This window comes from Molossus molossus, unplaced genomic scaffold (assembly GCF_014108415.1).
Source record: "Molossus molossus isolate mMolMol1 unplaced genomic scaffold, mMolMol1.p scaffold_m16_p_18, whole genome shotgun sequence".
Taxonomy (NCBI): domain Eukaryota; kingdom Metazoa; phylum Chordata; class Mammalia; order Chiroptera; family Molossidae; genus Molossus; species Molossus molossus.
In genome coordinates, this window is record NW_023425353.1 from 20,022,564 (window position 1) to 20,038,363 (window position 15,800).

General features: G+C 40.2%; 1 pseudogene; it reads right to left on the reverse strand.

Annotated features, from left to right (window-relative positions):
- Positions 1 to 13,683: 13,683 nt before the first annotated feature.
- On the reverse strand, positions 13,684 to 14,975 carry LOC118633525 (annotated as a pseudogene).
- Between the last annotated feature and the right edge of the window lie 825 nt (positions 14,976 to 15,800).

The window sequence follows — 15,800 nt, forward strand, 5'->3', positions numbered from 1 at the left end:
TCCTGGTTTCTAAGCTGCTCTGGGTAAGAAAGAAGGCACGAGCATCACTCAGATCTCAGTTCCAGGCCTCCTGGCTTTCCGTAGAAACCCTTCTTATGGATGGAGAGAGAAAGGGTTGCAGTGGGAAAATTCTGGACTAAAAGCAGAAGATGTGGTTGGAAGTTCCAGCCTAGCACTTGCAAACTGGATTCTTAAGCAAATCACTTTATCCGTATGTCCATGAAAATAAGAATATTATCTGTCTTGCCCAATAGTATTATTTGAAAACAAGATGAGATAATATATGTGAAAGCACTTTGTAAACTGGGATGCATTAACACTCAGATAAGCTTTATTTCTATGACCTCTCAGCATACCTCTCCTCCCCTCCCCCTCCCCCTCCTCTTCCTTTCTCCCTTCAAGACCTACCACCCTTTCTGAGATCTCTCTAACCTCTTCTACCTTCTTTATCCAACTCTCTTCTGGGTTTCTCCTATATGTCTAATACCTTCCACACAATTCTTCACTTCACATACCATCTTCTGCTATTCACTGGTCATGCCTGTTGGTCCTCTCGGCAATTTGAATGTAAGCTCATTAAAAACAAAACCAAGTCACATATTCTAAACTCTCCTTTAGCTTGGAAACATGATAGGTCCCTAATAAATCAGACTTTGACGAGCTGATTGTAAAATATATATGAAAGAACAAAAGTCAAAATATAGCCAAAACACTCCCGAAAGAGAATAATAATAATATGAGGAGACCTCCTCACCAGATATCAAGACTTAGAAAGTTCTAGTGCTGAAGGTGATGTTTACTGGCACACAGGCTGACAAAGTAACCAGCGAAACAGAGTAAAGACTACCTGAAACAGTGGTGTAGATATATAGAAATATAACCTATCTCAAAGTGACACTGTATATCACTTTGGGGGAAAGATGGACTGTAAATGGTGCTGGGACAAATGATTTTCCATATGGAAAAATTAAATTGAATTCCTACCTCACACCAGGTATAAAAATCAATTCCAGATGCTTTAAAGACTTAACTTGGAAAGGCAAACTTAAGTTTTTAGAAGAGATTATCTTTATAACTTTGCAGTAGGAAAAAAGTTCCTAAAAAAGGTAAAAAAGCACTAACCTTCAAAAAAATGGAAAAGTTTTACTACATTAAAATTAATAACTTCTGTCACCAAGATATCATAAAGAAAATGAAAAGCCAAGTTATAGTCTGAGAGGATGTATTTGTAACATACCCAAGAAACAAAGAATTTGTATCCAGAATATATAAACAATAATAAGAAAAAGATGTCTCAGCAGCCTTGACAAGATCTGTGAGGGAGACATAGGTTTGGAGTTTGAGTCTTGCCAAGTTCAGGGGGTTGGAGGTGGGCTTGGCACATTATGGGCTTTTTCCAGCTCTATCCTAACAAAGCATAAAACTAATTCTGCACAAATTCAAGGTGACCTGCCAGTAATTATACTACCTGCTAGAACAAAAATCACCACTTTCAGATGACAGTAACAAAATCCAGGGTCTCTACAACATTCTAGTATGCAATTCAAAAGTATCAGACATGCAAAGAAACAGGAAAATGTGAACCAGAGACAGCACCGATGTTGGATTTCACAGACAACTTTAAGCAGCTGTAAGTATGTTCCAGGATGTTACTGTATGAAGAGATAAAGAATCTCAGCAATGAAACAAATATTTTTTACAGATTCAAATGGAAATTGTAGAATTGAAAAGAACAATAACTGAAATGAAAGTTCGCTGGATAGCCTTGATAGAAGAAGAAAATGTTGCCAAACTTGAAGACAAAAAAAAGGTATCCAATCTTACAAACAAAAAGAATAAAACTTAAAAAAAAAAAAAAAAAGTAAACTGCGCCTCAGGAATTTATAGAACAACTATCAAACAGTCTCATGTTTTCCACTTTGGGGAAATAAAGTTTTATTTAAACACAACCCCGCCTTTCTCAGAGTTAAGTAGTTCCAACAGAGGGCCTGCAAAGCCTAAAATATGTACTATCTGGCCCTTTAGAGAGAACCTCTGATGACTTCTAGCAAGAGGGATATAGGGAGGAAGCATTGTTATAGAAAACATGTGGACAACAGTCTCCTGGCAGAAGCTAGAACCACAATGGCCTGTCCAGAACCTAGAACATAGAGGAGACCCCGTCACTGTCACTTCCAGAAATATTGCTCAAGAAAGAAAGAGGGGAAGAAATACACAGCTTCTCTCTTCCTTGTGCCCTCATCTCCCTCAGTGCCTCCCACTTACCACTCCCAGGTGATACAACAGCCTGAAACACACTGCCTGCAGCAGTTGGCCTCCTCTGATACAAGCAGACCAGCAGAAGGGCAAGGAATAGATTTCAGAGTAAATCAAACTAAGAATGCCAGTTATCTTGGAGAAACGCTTGCACATCTGCACCAAAAGACATAGACAAAAAAACAAAACTGAAAACAACCAAAGTGTCCATCAACAGGAGAACAATGAAAGACACTGCAAGAATATTCACACAATGGAATAGGACACCACAGTGAGAATAAATGAACTGCAGCTACCCACAACAACGTTTCAGTCTAAAAGCTATAATGCTAAGTTAAAAAAAAAAAATTGAGATACCCAAAATACATTCTGTATGATGTAATTTATCTAAAGTCTAAAAGTGCAAAACTAAACAATACATTGTTTTGTGATATATACCTATGTATTAAAATTATAACAGGAAGTAAGGAAATGACAGGCACAAAATGCAGGATAGTGGTTGACTGTGGTGGAAATGGGAAAGCAGAAGAATAAAATTAAGGAGAAATTCAAAGGTAGTTTCAATAGTATTGGTTACATTTTATTATTCAGAGTATTGGTGTCATTGGTATTCAATTTATAATTAGCCTTCATAACTTACATACATGTTTGTGTGTGTGTGTGTGTGTGTGTGTACACATATTTAGGTGTGTGTCAAATTTTTTGTAATTATTATTTTAAAAGATAGAAAACCATGTTTTCTAGCTAGACTTTAATTGTCCATGTTTCCCTTAGATCGCTACAAAAGCATTGCCGTAGAAGGCCACTCTGTGTGACACTCGGCTTGACAGCCTCACAGGCCCGGTGTGGAAATGAGACTGCAGAAAACAGTGGCACAGCCTGCAGAGTGGGTTCCGCAGAAAAGAGGTGGGAGGGCTCAGGGCTGCTGGGGAAGGGGAAGGAAGGCATCTCACAGGAGGAAAGACCATCAGGACCTCGAGGGGTAAGTGAGATACCTTCTTTTCCTGGCACCTGGGATCCCCAGCTGTCGATGATTTGAGTAGGCCAATATGTATCCGTATTTAGGTTCCACTCTGTGGGCACCTGCTTTCAAGGGATGTCTAGGAGAAAATGCTTGGTGACATGGAAAATTAATAAGACCCTTTATTGGTATGATTAAAAGAAAAGGGAACATTATGCACCAAACACCAATACCTTGTCACCTTGTTCTCTAAGTTCCTGAGAAGTCAGCAAAGCAATCCCAGGCTTTGCTAGAGGACAGCAGCTTCTGTGTAGCGTAAGCGTCTTGCTGAGGCCTCCCAGGCTAGTTTCTGCGTCTGGCATATTGGTGGCAGTAAGGATGACAGGGAGGGTGCGTTTAGATCTGGATTCAAGGCATAGCAGACAACCTCACACAAACTAACTGATCAAATAATGTGTCATGAATGAATGGATGGTCTCCCAGCTAGCAATGCACAGTATTAGATGCTTCCCTTGATACAAATTACATGGAATTCCACATCCCAGATATATTAAAACTATAAATGATGTCTAAAAACTTAACTGACACATTTAATAGTTCAACATAAACATATGCACAATGTGCAGTAAATGTTAATATAAAGAATCTTGTTCTTGAAAACAGTATATTGAACGCCTCACATGTTATATTAATTTACTTTTTTTTAAATTAAGCTAAGGCCAAATTAATCTTTCAGCAGCCAAATTTCAGGGATAACTCAGCCAAAAACTCATCAAAACAGCCTTCTTTGTGCAATCGAAGGGACGATGGGAGTCTGGTCTTGGTGAAGGGTTGCACCTTCTGTGTCAGGCCATTTCTCCAGTGTCCCCAGTCACTTAGGGTATGACACACTGACCCCAGGGTGAAGTGAAGCCTGAGCATTTCACTTGACTGAGATGGCAGATGGCTCAAGGACACAGACAATGAATGAATGAGCCTGAGCACAAAGGAACTGGAGCGCAATAAGGTCAACATGAGGGTTTCCAGTAGTCCTGGCTGAAAACACTGAGCCCTTTCTTCTGTAGATCAGTACATCTACTTTATCTCTCCACGGCTGATAATCAGATTTGTATCTAAAAACACGGTGGGGAGGGGGAATTAGTGATTCAAAGCTCTCCCCAGTCACCTGATTGCATCAAGTTCAGTGACTTTGTTACTGAGAACTGAACTTCTACTTAAAGACCCTGAAGTCTGACTGTTCAGAATGTAGCTTTTCTTTCCATGTCTTATCTTAATTGCTTAAGGTTCCATTAAACACAGGCTGCTCAGGAGACCTACCTGGAGTACAGATCCTCTACTGCAGGCCAGTAAGGGATAGTAATAATTTATCTGTTTCTTCCCCCTTACAAGCCCTTGCCAGTGAGCTATAGAAGTTGCATATTCTAACTATATTCTTTTTATTGTGGTGTTATATATACAGGGTGGGGCAAAAGTAGGTTTATAGTTGTGAGTATATGCAACACAGAGTTTATTACTGTATCATTATTTATTAATTACTGTATTATTTTTCATATGAACAGCATTGTGTGTATATACCACATTTTGTTTATCCATTCATCCATTGATGGACACTTAGGTTGGTCCCACCTTTTGGCTGTTGTGAATAATACTGTGAACATTAGTATACAAATATTTGTTCAAGTCCCTACTTTTAATTGTTTTGGACATATATCCAATTCTTTGGGGTATATTTTTTTAGAGTTCCATTATTATTTATTTATAATGATTTTAGTATATCATTTTATAGTTGGTTATTGGTTGTTTTAGGTATTACTATATATTGTATATATAGTATAGTCATTATTATCGTAATAACTTTGTATGGTGATCACAGCATAAGAATTATAAATGCTGAATCACTATGTTGCACACCTGAAATGAATATATTAATTGTATGTCAACTATACTTCAATAATTGTTTTAAGTCTGGAAGGTTTCAGAAGTTGGTATAGATTTATTTATCCCCTTTGGGATTCACTCACTTCTTAAATATGTAAGTTTCAGTCCTTCACCAAATTTAGGAAGTTTTCAGCCATTTTTTCTTCAAATACTCTTTCCACACCATTGAGTTCCTCCTCTCCTTCTGGAACGCTGATGGTACAAACATTAGCTCTTTTATTAGTGTACCACTAGAGATCTCTGAGGCTCTGTTCACGTTAGTCTATTTTCTTTCTGTTGTTCAGATTGAGTAAACTCTATTGCTGTCTTCAAGTTCACTGATTCTGTCCTTGGTTATCTCCACTCCATTAGTGAGTCTATTCAGTGAGTTATTTCAATTATGAGATTTTTTTTTCAATTCTGTAATTTTCATTTGGTCCTTTTTTATAACTTTTCTTTCTTTGCTGACATTTTCTATTTTTTTACTTGTTTCAAGAGAATTTGTAATATATTGTTAAAGCAATCTTAGGATGGTTGCTTTAAAATCCTGGTTGTAAATTCCAACATCTGATTTATCTCAGTTTTGGCATCAGTTGGTTGTCTTTTCTCATTCAAATTGTGGTTTTCCTGGCTCTTGGTATGATGAGTGATTTCTTTGATCACTGGATACTTTGGTTATAACATTAGGAGACTCTTGATCCTGCTTAAAACTTTTGTAAAAACCTTCTCTTTTAGCAGACTGTCACTCTGTTTAGGTTTATCCTGTAAGTTCTAACCTCCTCTGTGGGCTTTAGCTCCAGTGACAGTTTGGTTTTGAGAGCCTTTGCAATGCTATTCCGGTGTGCCTTGCTCTTCCGGTGCTGTTAGGCTTCCTGCTCAGTTCCTGCCAGGGCCATCCGCAGGGGCAGAGGCAATTCTTTCAGCCACCTGCTCTCACTGGGTAATCTTCTGGGGGAGGGGGATGGAGCAGAAACTACTGGGTTTGGGTCTTCTTATGCTACTGAGCAGAAAGCAGGGAGACACAGGGCTTTACTGCTCCTGCCACTGTGTTCAGATCAGACTGCCTGTCAGTGCCCTGGCTGTGCAGCAGTGTCTGGGATCTGTTGCCATTGTTGCCAACAGACTGGACTGCCTACTGGTCCAGGATGTAAGCAGGGGCTGTCGCTCTACACTGGGTCTTTGTTGGGCTTCCCCTCTCCTGATCCTTTGGCCAAAGAGCAGGCTTTTCTTAGGCTCTTTTGTCTATGCCTGTTGTTGGTTCCAGATTGCAGGCCTCTCTGGAAACCAGGCCTGGGGTGTATGGGAGACAAAAAGAAAACCCAGGGAACTCACCATGTGGTCATTCCTCATGTCCTAAGGTTTTCTACCAGTTTATAGCTTTTTCTAGCCTTCAGAGTCCTTTTATAAGTATCTGTTCAATAACTCCAAGTGTGTTTCGTTATATAGAGAGAAAAGAATCAGGGAAAACTGCATCTAGTCCATCTTATTCCAGAACCAGCAGCCCAAATCAATTTTAATAAACTTGTATTATCAAATCAAGATTATACTATTCAATTATATAAAGAAGTTATTAGGTTATATGCAGAAATATCTACACAGACACATTGTGTATAATAAAAATAAAATAAAATAAAATAAATCGCCCAGCTAGTGTGGTTCAGTGGATTGAGCATCATCCCATGCACCAAGAGGTCACAGGTTCAATTCTTGATTAGGGCACATGCCCACATAACAGGTTCGATCCCAGTAGGGGGCATGTTTCTCTCTCATCAATGTATCTATCTCTCTTTCCCTTTCCTTTCCTCTCGCTCTAAAAATAAATAAATAAATATCAATAAAAACATTTTTTTTTATCCTCACCTAAGGACATTTTTCCATTTTTTGTTCAGATAGAGTGGGAGGGAGAGAGAGGAAGAGGGAGAGAGAGAAACATCCACGTGAAAGGGACACATCAAGTGGCCGCCTCCCGCATGACCCAACCAGGGCCAGGGACAAACTGCAACCGAGGTACGTGCCCTTAGCAGGAACCAAACCCGGGTCTCTCTGAATTGCAGATCGATGCTCTAACCACTGAGAAAAACCAGCCAGAGCAAAAAAAACCATATTTTTTAAAAAGCTATAACTCCAGCCCTAGCCAATTTGATTCAGCCGTAGAGCATTGACCTACAGACCAAAGAGTCACGGGTTCAATTCTGGTCAAGGGCACGTACCTCAGTTGCAGTTCGTCCCCAGCCATGGTTGGGGTTGTGCAGGAGGCAGCCAGTCGATGTGCCCCTCTCACATCGATGTTTCTCTCTCTCTCTTTCTCTCTCTCTCTCTCTCTCCCCCTCCCACTCTATCTGAAGATAAATAGAAAAATATCCTCAGGTGAGGATTAAAAAAATAAAAAATAAAAATAAATAGATAGTAATAACTTTATGAAGTCTCAGTCTAGTGTTTTCATGTTGTCAATTCTGATTGAACTGCCGTGAGGTAGAACCAAGGCCTCTGTAGTACTTCACTTTAGAGTTGAAAGAGAACCAACTAAAAAAAGATCGATCGCTAGCAAAATCCCAACGTGGTCATAGTCAACTTCTGGGTACTGTGCTAAGTGGTAAAAGGTAAAAATAAACACTACTATTTAAAAAATACTTTCAGCCCTGGCCAGTTTGGCTCAGAGGTTAGAGCATCGGCCTGCGGTCTGGAGAGACCCAGGTTCGGTTCCCGCTAAGGGCACGTACTTTGGTTGCAGTTTGTCCCCGGCCCTGGTTGGTCATGCGGGTGGCAGCCACTCGATGTGTCCCTTCACGTCAATGTTTCTCTCTCTCTCTCCCTTCCTCTCTCTCCCTCCCACTCTACCTGTACAAAAAATGGAAAAATATCCTCGGGTGAGGATAAAAAAAATAAAATAAAATAAAAATAAAAAATACTTTCAACTGTAATCTCTTCTGACCCAAAGGCAGTTGGTGCAATTCTCGCCAGAACCATAGACTTTTGTGTAGCAATATAATTGACTTAGGTGCCCCCCAAAAAATAGACCTCAGTCATGGTTTGAGGTAAAACTGTAACACCAAGTGATAGCTAAACTCTTCTACCCAAGAAATAAAGAAAAACTTGGTGATGAGACTGGATGGGGAAGTGTGAAAGAAAAGTGGAAGAGATAGGGGTAGAACGATGTGATGGGAGAAAGGGGACATCCATGGAGAAATGTTGTTGAGTGATAGGAGTCTCTGATAACTACTTTTTTAAATTGTTTTTCTGTACAACCCTGGCTAGTTTGGCTGAGTGGTTAGATTATTGGCCTGTGGACTGAAGGGTTTCAGGTTTGATTCCCAGTCAAGAGCATGTACCTGGGTTGCAGGTTTGATCCCCAGCCCAGGTCAGGGTCATAAGGGAGACACCCAATCAATGTGTCTCTCTCACATGGATGTTTCTTTCTCTCTCCCCCTACCTCCTTCCTCCACTCTATCTAAAAAAATCAATGGTGGGTGGGGGGAATGAATGGAAAAATATCCTCAGGTGAGGATTAACAATAAATAAATAAATAAATAAATAAATAAATAAATAAATAAATAAATGAAATTGTTTTCTATGTAGTTCTAAATCTGTGATTCACAGTGCTTTTTGTGTGTGGCATCTTGGGATGTGCAAAGCAAAGGTGTTCTGTTCCATGTTCTGTTCCTAGGCAAGCACCAAGGACAGAGAGAAGAACATCTGATAAGAGGCGAGATCTGGGTGACATCTAGAGTTCAGCGGAACAGTAAGTTAGACGTAGAGGTGACTGTGAGAACATAAGGACCCAGAAATTCACAGAGCAGATAGGAGATAGGAGGTAAGGTTAGTTTTCTGTGTGTCTCTAAGAATAAGGTACTCTCGGCTGCAAGAAACATGTCAGTGGTGTTAGCTCGTGCAAGTGGACGACAGAGAGGCATAACTGGCAGTCCAGCCACCTTTCCCTTATGTAGTGTGGTCATCCTTGAGTATAGAACCTGGAGTATCACATGAGTATAGGCAGTCACAAGGAGCACAGAGAGACAAAGGAAATACTGGGAGAGAAACCACAGAATGGGAGGGAAGAGTACCACCTTTCTGCAGCAATGACAGAACTCTTGTAGATTGAGGAACATCATAGACATGTTTTTGAGCCCTTTTTAAGGCGTGTTTCCTTCAGTTTGCTAGAATTACTATGAATTCATATTTTCATATTTTTGATGTTTTCAAAATTTAGTGTAAAGTACGTATAAGATTCTACTGACTTTTGAAAATTTAATATGAGTTTGATAGTTCTTTATTATATATGCAAGAGAACATATGAAATATAAAAGTTAAAATTCAATCTGACATTAATAAGATAATAAATATTGACAGTTTTGATGTTTTTAACTTTAAAGACAGAAAGTTAAAAACATCTAAGAGACAGAAGACATCAATGCACCTCAAAAGATAGAACACACGTTATTTTAACATCAAACAAATCCATCTTGGTGGAATAAGGTCTCTGCTGCACATTCTGGCAGGAAACCTCAGAGATGTGCTCACATTCAAGTAAACATGCAGAAGGTAAAAATCAAACAGAATTCCAGATGATTGCACTAAAGTCTATAGCTGCAAAGCTAACTATTTCAAAGAAATTGTAGAAGTCTTCCTGCTGTCTCACAGCCCCTATAAAAGTCGTGGGTGGGCTGGAGCTGTTGTAATGGCTGCTGACCATGCTTGCCATACAGGCAAAATGGCTGGAAGATGGGGGTGGAGATGGGGGTGTCCTTGGGGAGGATGATTCACAGAAGAAGAAGAAAGCAGACACCCGTAATGGATGATCTACAAGCTGACCCCAGCGGCTACAGTTTGGATGCCTGGGTGATGAAAAAGACTGACTCACTTGGAGAATGATAAATAGCAGCAATCACGGGCATTTGTAGAGTATTGATTTCCCAGAGACTTCTACAGGTTTTCACATGAATAATCTAATTTATTACCAAGCAGATCCTGTGAGGAGTCTGATGAATCTCCTGCATGAGTCTATGGTATTCCTCACATCTCACAGAAGGTCACATGGGATCCATACTAGATGGACGGTCTCTGGAGGGTACAAGAACAAATGGCTCCAGGGGACATGGATGACCCATAGTTAAGTCACTGGATGCCTCCAATCAAACCTCCGACTTAATTATGTCTAAATAATTGTTCTTTATATAATTTATGTTAATGTAATTTTAAATCTGAAGGCCATTGTCAAAATAGTTCTTGAAAGAATAATACACAGTATAAAATGGTAATTTAATGTCAGTAAAAGCAAGTACTTATTTCTTGTTTACTATGTGTCAGGTACTCTTGTGCTTTACAGATATTAACTCACTTAATCCTCATAACCATCCTTTGCTGGAGGTATTATCTCCATCTTTCAAGAGAGGAAACCAAGGCAGATGAATGAAGTAAGCAATGTCACTCTGTTGATATGGGACAGAGCTTCGATTCAAACCCTGGTTGTTTGGCTCCACAGTCTTTTTTTTTTTTTTTATCCTCACCTGAGGACATTTTTCCATTTTTTGTTCAGATAGAGTGGGAGGGAGAGAGAGGAAGAGAGAGGAAAAACATCAACGTGAAAGGGACACATCGAATGGCTGCCACCTGCACGACCAACCAGGGCCGGGGACAAACCGCAGTCGAGGTGCACGCCCCTAGCGGGAACCCAGGTCTCTCTGGACCGCAGGCCGACGCTCTAACCGCTGAACCAAACCGGCCAGGGCTGGCTCCACAATCTTAACTACCATTCTATACTGCCTCTCAGTACTACCTTCCAATAATCCCAAGGGAGATTCCCAGAGGATATCTACAAAAATGGGCAATGTCAGGGGAGTGAGAGAAGTAAAGCATGTAAATTATTTCTCATTTTTACTCAAAAGGAAATCAATTTCACTCTTAAATTTGATTATTTGCGAAAATACATTTGGATTTTATTATTTTACTTTACTTTTTCCATCACCATTTTTCCCCTCTATGCCCTCTTCCACCCCCACCCATTCCCCCTCCTCCTGCAATCACCATGGAAGGAACATGAGGGACTTCCAGGGTGATGACAATGTGTATCTTGATAGGAATCTGAATTGCATAGTATATGCATTTGTCAAATCTCTGTGAAAGTACACTTCAAATCTGTGCTTTACTTTATGTAAATTTTACATCAAAAGGAAAAACTGTAAGTAAATATTGAACTCTAGTTAGTGGTAATAGAGTGCTAAACTATTGAGGGGGAAAATATAAAAATGTCTGTAATTTACTTTGAAATGCATCCAAAAATAAAACAGAGTGGTGGATGGAGGGATAGACAGATGGCTACATATGTAATAAAGCAAGTATAGTAATATGTTAATGACGGTACACTTGGTGAACTACCCTCCACCTGCCCCATACTAATCACAGCCTCCATCTCTCCCTCTAAAAGAATAATTACCTTCTTGTGTTACTTTATGGTTTTATCACCGAAGTGTGTGAAGTAGTTTAGTTTGCTCCCCTTTTTAACTTGGTGTATCCCACTCTGTGCTTTTCTTCCCCTTACAATGTACCCGTTGAAGGGCACTGGTTTTTTTCACTATGAAGTTTCCTCCAATCTGGACTTTGATGACTGCATGCTCATGGTGCAGATCAGCATGTTCCTCTCTATTCTCTGCATTTCCTGCAAACTGGCTGCTGAATCCAGAGGATGGATGAGATTCGAGACTCGAGACTCGAGACTCGGAGTCTATTCCTTTGGCAAGACAAAGTGGCGGTGTGTTCTTTCACTAGGAGATACATAATGTCTGCTTTTCACTCCTTTTTAATGTTGGCAATGATTTGTGCTCAATGCCTAGGTTCATTAATTCATTTGAGAGCATTAGTATGGTGATATTTTATCACATTACTATCATTTATTGGCTGGAATAATTTTATAACAAGATGTTTCCCTTCATCTACCATTTGGTTACCCAGTTGCACAGCTCATAAAGGAAAGAAAAGATAAACAGTCAGTTCTTTGTTTTTATTCACACAAATTTCACAACAGTGGAATTTGTTATCTGTTTTCCTCAGAAGGTGATCAATTCATTTTCTTTTTAGATAATATTATAGAATCATGGATTTAAACATTTTGAACATTATCCTCATTAAGGCTCAAATCGTTTCACTTTTGACTAGGGAGCCTCTTCAAGATAACCCCTGAGCCTTTTGTCCACAACTCCAGCACACCTTGATAGCCTCCCTGCTATGTGGTAGATGGAAATGTTCCAGTTCATCTTGTACACTTCCTACTCCAGAACTAGAACCAGCCATTTCTCCAAGAGGCCCTAGTTTCTTTCACTGGAATATAGTGTTACAAGACCATAATCTGGGCATGGGAGGACTGTTACTAAGGGATTGCATTTCCTCTCTTCCACCCTAAGGATCCTAGTTCTCAAGGCCCCTGGGGATGATAGAATTAGAATATCTCGTCATTTGCTCAGATCTATAATGTTTATACAACAGTCTCTCAGAATAACAATAATAATACTACCATCACAAAGTATTATTAGATAAAACATAATTTTTAGGCTAATCTTATTCTCTTCTCTTTTTTAATGATTGTACTAGATCTTTGTTGACAAATCATATAACCTTTACATATTTTAATCTCCCTCTTTCAACCTTCATTAAGCCTTAGTTTTACAAGCACCATATGTTTCATGCTCATCAATCAATCCCAGTGTCAATGTCTCTCTAATCTTCAGATTAGACTTGATCTCTAGTAGACACTTTGACAAGGGCCCACGAGAACGATATTCCCCGTGTTGTACACAGTTCATGTCGATCTTACTCAATGTAAAACGTTTTGCTCACATTTTCTTTCCTTGTGTATCTGAAGTATATTATTCCATTTTCTTCTCCTGTTTTTGATTTATAGAGAACATCCACTGATCATTATGTGATTTGATAAAATAAGCATATTATTGGTTTGTTTGGTTTTTAATTCTCACCAGAGGATATTTTTCTATTTATCTTCCAATACAATGGGAGGGAGGGAGAGAGAGAGAGAGAGAGAAAGAAAGAAACAACAATGTGAGAGAGACACATCGACTGGCTGCCTCCTTCACGACCCCAACCAGGGCCAGGTACAAACTGCAAACAAGGTTTGTGCCCTTGACCGGAATCAAACCCGCAGCTCATTGATCCACAGGCCAAAGCTCTACCACTGAGCCAAACTGGCCAGGGCCAAAATAAGCATATTAAAAGACAGGTAACAAAATGTGAGCTTATACTGAATCTGACAAATTAAGTTCTATAGTATCTAGAATATTACATAAGAAATATTAACTGAGGGGGAAACAGGATAAAAGCATCACATGCAGATGCTCTTGGCAGAGACGAAACAATATTTGCGGGTGAGGTCTATAGTATGCAGTGCATTAGAAACCCTAGAGAAAATGCAATTGACTTGCTTAGGTGAAGTGTTTTCTCTTTTGGAGAAAGAAAGAGGTGACAACGAGGGGCAGTAATTCAAAGGTATATACAGAATGGCTTCTCCATTTCAAAATGGTCATAAAAATATTTAGATCATGGCACTAGGGCACCTTTGAGGAAAAGAACACCTTCACCAGAGTAGGCTCCTTGCATAATTCTTCAGGGATATGTACAATTTTCAAATAATGGGATGGACTTAAATAATAACTGTATTTTAATAGAGGCCATCTGTTTTTCTTCTCGCCCTCTGGGGCTTGATCTGTCTCAGCATCACAGAAACATTTTTCCATGCAGTTTCTAGGGAACCATCCTCTTCTTCTTGAAACACCTTCTATAAAGGAATCATCAAGAATTTTGTCTCCAATCAACCAGTATTGTACCCTCTCATGGCTAAAATAAACTCCTCTTTCTGTAGCTTTATTTGAGGCTCTTCAGTGCAGGGGCTTGTGAGGAATGTTTTGATTCCTTTATTTAATCTTGTGTAATCCTCTATTGCTTTATATGGAACATTCCTTACTCTTCTATTTGCTTTTTATTTCAACTGTTCTATCGTTAAGCTGTACTGGTGACAGCCATCTCTTATTGGCCACTCCAGCCCATCTCCTTCTGGGACCCCTGAGAAATACCTGTTTAAAGTTCTTCCATCAACTTCCCATATCATAAGGAACTTTAGCCTTATCTTCAATCCATGATTCAATAGAAGTTTGCTTTCTGAGAATTATTTTCATCTGGATAAAAAACAACACCCCAATGGCTATGGTTGTTCCTAAAACCAATCCCAAGGCACATGGGGTAGCACCAAATGAAGCTAATCCCAATGGATGATGGAATGAGGATTTCGCCGGGTGCACTCCTACCATGCTTTACCGTGTCCCACCCAAAGGGAGCCAGTTAGTTGTAAGGCTGTGTGTATACAGTCGCAACAAAAATGACGGCAGCATGAATACAACCCAGTGGCGCTGAACAGAAAAACAGTGTGAATGAAGCATGATTTTGGTAACCACACAGTTGTTGATCCCAGGTCAGTGATGGTCCATCCACATCACACACCTGTGACACTTTTGGCAGTGATGTGACCATAGTGCCCTGTGTACTTGGCAGATTTGACAACACTGGAGATACCTGCTATCCAAAGAATTTTCCAGTTTCCACCCCAGAGGGATGAAGCCAGGACCCACAGATATGTCACTGAAGTAATTATAAAGAATCAGGACAGTTCAATTTATCAATGTGAAATTCACACTCCCTCCAGGTGCATGTAAGGGCCAATACCACAACACAGAGTCAGTCGTGGCCATGGAAGAACATACTGCTTTACACCAGGGCTACAGGGGGACCTACGGACACAGTCTCTTGGAGATTCTGAAACTTGATGACAGCAGAAGGCACCCATTTTCGTGAGGAAGAATACCTTCCTGCCTTTAGAGAACTTCAGATGCCTTTTTCTGTGTACACATATCCATGTGCCACAGTCCATGCGTGTTCCTTAACTGTCCTGTCTTCCAACTGTGCGATGGAAATGCAGATTATGCCATTTTCACTGTTACACACTCTGAGCTCTTGATCTAAACTAGGAGAATTCGTACCCTGGTTTGAAACTCAATTTCAGTCTGGTCCTTGGCACCCACTCCTTAGCTGTCACATTTCCGGGGCGGCCTGGGCTCACCCGGAACAGGCTTTCTCCCTTTCGGGTAACTCCCTCACGGGTACCTCAGTACAGAGCAAGCAGAAAGCAAATCCTGTGGCTAGAGGCTGGGTGGGGGACCCAACAGCACGGGTCAGTCTCTCCGCCAGCGCTCCTGTTCTCCCTCTCAGGCCCTGTATGCCTGTTACTCCATTTTCTCTGTCATTAATCTTTGCTGTCAAAAAGCCTGATAATAATGTAATTTACTTTCTTTCATAAGGCACAAGCTCTTTGTGCCTTAAGTGCTCAGAGAAATCTTTTACTCTTCTGGAAAGCCCAGCAATTGTTCTAGCAAAGGTCCTGGTTGGTAGTTCTGGGCCAATATACTCAGGTGCAGGCTGTGCTCCTCCCACCGCCGGTTCAGACGTTGCAGGAAATATTTCGGGGAAGCGTTCTCGACTCTCAGCTCTAGCACTTGTTCTGTTCCCTTTCTTTGGTCTTCTTCTCCAGGGGCTCCTGTGATCCACATTCCAGACTTTTATTACATTTGTCCCTTCTTTCAACTCCTTTTTATTTCTTTCTTCGTTTCTTTCT